We start from the raw sequence: 6,096 nt of genomic DNA, 5'->3' as shown, positions 1-6,096 counted from the left end.
GGCTTTCTCTGATAGGGGCTTGCTTCTTTAAGCTCCGCCCAACCTATACAAGGTGTTGCTCGCTTTCTCTCAGCCACTAGTGGCTTATGTAGTGGTCGGCATTCCTACGTGCTCCTCCTTGCCCCCTACTTAAGAATCCAAAGGTCGCCTTTGGATGTTGTCGTGACGCTTTAGTTACGAAGGTTACCGCGGTCTAAGTTTATGGATGGATTCAGTCAGCTAAACTCCATCAAACTCCTCAATCAATATCAACAAGATGTCGTGACCGCTTAGGCTTGGTTTATTTTGTCATAAAAGAAAGTTGGTTTCGTGGGTTCATTGATTAGTACACCTCCGGTGCTGGTAAGGCCGGGACCGTGGTCGTCCGTCTCCGGTTTGCCGGCCGATAAGATCTCTGAGATTGACCAGCCAGCTGGGTTGGTTTGGCTATTCTTTTCTATTGAAAAGGAGTCAGCTGTCTGCGCGAGTCACCTTCTTCTAGGCTCCGCTGGACGACACGGCATTTTCGTTCAAATATATATAGGCCGGCCGTACTTGTGATGGTTCCCAAGGATCCAATATGACCACTTAGGTCTACGTTGCCACGATATTGTTCTATGGAAGCGGGCGGTTTAGAAGTTCGGCCCGGTTTTTTTGGTGTCGTAGGGGAGGGATTGACCTTTCTAACGCATATTCAGTCGTACCGGCATGGCCCCACTGATTTGTTTTCGATCGGAGCATCAAGCAGCGCAACCCGGTTCTACTTGACTAAGCCCGTGCTCCTCCAAGGAGAGAGTTTGCTTTACCCAACTCCCTTTTTGATAACAAGGCAGAAATCCCCGACCCGACACTTGTTAGTTTCGAATGAAGAATGAAAAGTGCCCTGCCCTAGCAAGCACCTACTCCTATCAAAAAGCGAGACTTTACTAAACAAGCAAGAAAGTCTCTTTCTATCTTATTAGTCAAGCGCTAACGAGCAAGAAAACGGATGCGCTAAGAAGCAACTTCGTGCAGCTTCTGCGCCCTTGCTTCTTACCTTATCTTACTTAGTAAAGCAACCTTTCGCGCTAGGCGCTCACCTTTTTTGGCTTCCCTAAAATAGAATATTTGGAAGTTGGTAAAGACCCACCCTTTGTTTCAGTCAGAATGAGTCCCCGAGACTCCGGGACATTGGCTTCCGCCAACAGTGAACTATTAAGGATCGCATCCCGCGCATATTCTACATTATAGCCTGCAACTAATTCAGCTTCCGCTTCTGGGAGATCAAACGGAGCTCGATTAGTTTCTGCTAGATGAGATATAAAGAACATAACCAATACAGGGAACAAGGGAATACCAGACCATATCTGCTTTTGCGCCATGACAATCTCACTCGAATTACTGGAACCTACACATATTAGTACAGTATACTGGGGTCCCCGGCCAGAACCACACGTGCAAGTTTCCCTGCATGTGGCTCATCCGTGCTTTCCGAGGTGCTGCCTGTGACTCAGCATGGGAGAAGGGGGCGGAACTGCACACTTTCATGTTCGGAGCATTGTTTTGAGGGAGAGAAAGCGTGGTTGACAAACCTATCATCGGAGGCAACTGGAGTGCTTTCATCAAATGATGCATGTGGGATGATCCATTCCCATCCCAAGTGGTGCCCTGATTCGGCCTGGCCGGTCGGAAAAGATTCACATAGAGACTACTGCTATTCGGGAATCTCTTTCTATGTTAGCTAGCGGGGGCGGGCTTTCCTATGGTAGTCCCGCTGCGGCCTCTGAAAGGCCGTCCCATCTCATCTTGATTTGGCTATACTTGTATGTAGTCAGCCATGTTAGCTCCACATGAGAGCCTTTTAAATAAAGGCTAAAAAGGCACTCATCAGCCAGCTCGGCCCCTTTCCTATTTCGCTTTGCCGCCTATTAAGAGAATAGGTCCCGAAAAAGCGGCCCGCCTTTCATCATCTATACCAACTGCCATGCAAGAACCAATAGAAAGGATTTCGACGCCCCTCTCGTCATAAGAAGCAGAACGCTCCATCACTTACAGCCCTTTCCTCTGCCGGGGACTTCCACGAAATGAAAACGGGCGGCATCGTCGTATGCTCCACTTTTGTTGCCCTGGTTTATATCCCGAAGTACTCCTATGGCCGATCTGTCACCCAACCTACTTAAACATCCTAAAGGCTTGGCCCCATCCCGTTTGGAGAATGACCCCTTATGGCATGGCTTAGTCAGTTATTCTCGCAGTTCAGATAAGATTCGGACCGGGTGGGGTTAGGTCTCTAAAAGCATGGTTCTTACCTCCCTCCCCCCTTTGAGCTCGTCCATTCGTTGGGTGATCCCTTGCTCTCACGTTCGAGTGTTTGCTCGTCGTTTAGGCCCGTGAGTGAGATTTCTGCTCATTGCAGTCACCTTCGGGGTTCTTCGCACCTGGATAGTACCAGGACCCTTGTGCCCCGGCCCTTGATCAAATAAATCTGCCCGCCTTATGACCCACAACTCAAAATGAGCCTTGCGACGAGATGCGGACATTCCCCATGCTGTGGTTCCCTCCGGTCTGTTCCCGGGTTGGGTTAGGGGAGCATCCGACCGATTGCCTTCGCGGATCCAAACGCGTTCACAAGGCGCTCAATAAGAATAAGACTAATAGAGACTTCATAAGGGACAATTTGAGCTGCAAATCGTAATGCTCCTAGAGAGGCATATTTCGAATATAGAGGAGTGAAAGTTCCCAACAAATAAGTATTTTTTCATATCCTTCTATGAACCGTACGAGCACGTCCTCTGTCACCCCCACCGCGTTTACGGCTCTATACCCCAACCCAACTTGCTCTGGCCCCGGGTCCTTCCTTTCTATTCCTCGGTAAGCGGATCGTGGGAGCATGGGGACCGATGTCTGCTTTTGACTGATAGAAAGCATCTCTCTTTTGTCCCTCCTGACCGAACTCGCCAAAAAATCACAATAGAAAAAGTTGTTCTTGCCGGGAGTGTAGCGTCGGAGACATCTTTATCTGAGGAGGAGGCTTCGTCATCCAACTCCTCATAAATGATGTTAGGATCGGGCGACTCATCCTCGGAATCCGAAAAGAAAATAGAGATAGAACGGAATCACTTTGTTTCAGTGACATATCTAATCAGACTAAATAGGATTTGAAGAGTTGTCACGATCATTTATAAAAATTTCAGTGAACTATTGAAGCTACCAGTGTGATTTATCAGACAAGTACCAAGGGCTTTCGGTAGACTTCTTTCATTTCCGAATTAGCTTGTGATAATTCCTAGCATTAGTATGAGTTCGTTGACCATGTAAGGGCGATCCATCTTGATGACGAATTCCACGATAACAAGAAATCGAAATTAATCGTTCGATGTCTGCTCGTTCTCCCCTCTTCAATTCCCAATGAACAACATGATCTTGACCTATCATTTGTTCAATTTGGTCGATTTGATACTTAGTTAATTCTTTTATCTTTATGTTTCCACTGATACCTAATCGATAACGAACCTGAATGGCTTTTTTAGGTCCAATTCCATCAATTTTGGTTGAGGCAATTCTTACTTGTTCATTAACAACTAATCTAGCTCCTGAAATATATAACATTCATGATTGATTGAGACAAAACGATTTCCTCAATACAGCTTAACTCCGTCAAGCCTGTACGAGTAGTGAAGAAGTATAGAGCACTTTGGTTGGTTGTTGACCAACGGAAAGCATGGGAGAAAAAAAGATGCACAAACGAAAAAGGGCTAAAAAAAAAAGGACGAAGTAATTTCGTATATAAAGATATGGGTTTTTGGGTTTAGATCGAAATTACATCCCTCAAAACCTATACTCATTCTTGTTTCACTTGTGCGTTTACAACATCCATTGCTTCTGACTATGTCGATGAAATGGGACCGCGAAGACAACCCACCACTAGAGCTTGCTTTGCTCTAGCTCTGCTCGCTCCCACCTGTCTTCTTCCCACTATAGTGAAAGATCTTTCACTTCACCATAGCAGGAACCTCGCTAACCTTCTCGGCCAGTTAGTCTAACCACAGGGATCCCCTCCTGTTTACCCACCCACCATAAACTCTTACTAACGGACTTGGAATATGAATGACATCAAAAAGGCCATCATTGGGGCAAACGATGCAATAGCTTCGGTTAGAGCAAAGCCCAAAATGGCATAACCAAATAATTGTTTTGCCAATGATGGATTTCCCGCCACGTAATAAATCGAGGAACTAAGGACGTTTCCAATACCGATAGCAGCTCTCACTGAAGCAATTGTAGCAGCTCCTACACCCATTGATTTTGCACCTTCTAACATCTTGAGTTTAGAATTCTCCTCACGCTTTTTCCATCATGATTTTCTCTTCGAGAACACTCGCCTCGTCGATTCTTCCCCTCATTCTTTTTATCTTGGATATTGAGATGTTCATGCAAAGCATAGGCGTTACAAGCGGTACACTGAACACCAACCCAATCGTGAGAAAGAAATTCTTGCAACTACGAAAACTACAACAACCTCCGTGAACAGACGCTTTGTCATTTCATTTTTTATATAACTTCAATTCAATAATTAAGAAAAAAGGTTAAAAAGGCTGAAGAAGCACCATTGGTGATTAAATCTATGTATATGCCTTGAAGGCATTCAATGGAAAAATAATATTCATCCATCAGGGAAAAAAGGGACAATGAAATAACTTTGTCCAAAAAATACAAATCCCACCCTTGAAATTCGGGAAATGGTTGGACTATAGCTATTATTTGTTCACATATATTATCAAAAAGATCATCGAATGTATCCGTAGTCTGCTCAAAACTCGGTAGCACGGGGAAATCCGCTTGGGTGAAAAAGGCGGGTAAATCTAGTTCAATCGGTAAATCCATCATAGGAGTAAGTTGCTCCGTTGTAGCCACTTTTGTACTTGTACCAGCTTGAGCAGCCAAAATATTGATACTGGGAGATTGGGGATCGGCTGAAACACTCGAAGATGCACATTTGGGGATTCAACGATAAAGATCGGACAATGATCTCACTTTCCTCCTCATATTCGGTTTGACTTATGTCCATTCGCTCTGCGAGCGGAGCAGTATACCAAAAAAAAGAAGCGACAACCTTACTTAAGCAATTCTTCTTATTCTTATTCTTTCTTAGTTGAAATTCCCCTTCTCCGGATTTACCCGGTGAGCACAACTCTTGCTCGGGTAGGTGGTGCCGGTTTTCGGCAACTTGCTAAATTCCACCATGCAGCGACCATCGCCTACCCTAATGCTCCTGCTCCGAACCTTACTGCTGGCTTTGAGCTTTCTTGCTTGCTATGTGCCAGCTAGCGGAATGCTTTACCGAATGCGCCAACCAACCTCTGGTATCGGGCCTACGTATGCCAACTCCAACTAGGAAACTACTACCGCTTGGGCCTAAGCTCCTGAACCGGCAGGAAGAAGAAGCGAACCCGAACCCCCCTTCTTACTACCCTTTCAGAAGGTGAGGCAGAAGGATTAAGATTTAGTATCCGTAAGTAACCTAGTGCATGTGCCTTTGAAGAAGAAAATGAAAGAAAAACGAACAACCGCGTTCGTCGTACCTAAATTTGGTCCAATCCAACCCATGACTCTCATTCGTAATTTACTCCCCTATCTTACTTTCATAAGTACTTATACTTTATTTCGTTTTCTAGGAGCAGAAGGAAGAGCTATAATGATCACAGTTATCAATATCGTTCTTTTAGGAATACTTTATTTAGGCCTTATCTTTCTGTTTCGTCTTTATTACTTAAATTTGAATAGAAGGTATGGCTCTCGAGTTTTATGTATTATGTATCTATCCGTTCTTTGTTTCACCTCCCTCTTTTTCTATTGTATCTGTATCTATGTAGTTTCTCATATTAGTTTATTCTTCTCTGATGTGTTGATAGTGTTTATGGGCACTTGTGCAGTTTCGGGGTCGGGTGATGAAGTGAATCCCCATTCCTCAAATATCAAAGCATCCAGCTCGGAAGCTACAAGCCTAGGCCAAGTGCCGAACAGGAATGATGCAGGCCCTTCTAATCCTGGGAAGGCCGCCCCCGAACCATCCACCTCATCTGACGATAGCTCTAGTGTCAATCAAGCTTCCGACTTCAGAGACAAATCCGCTTTGGA

This window comes from Nicotiana tabacum, chromosome 16 (genome assembly GCF_000715075.1).
Source record: "Nicotiana tabacum cultivar K326 chromosome 16, ASM71507v2, whole genome shotgun sequence".
NCBI lineage: Eukaryota > Viridiplantae > Streptophyta > Magnoliopsida > Solanales > Solanaceae > Nicotiana > Nicotiana tabacum.
The sequence above is the reverse complement of the archived record's forward strand: the minus strand, read 5'-3'. Positions refer to the sequence as shown.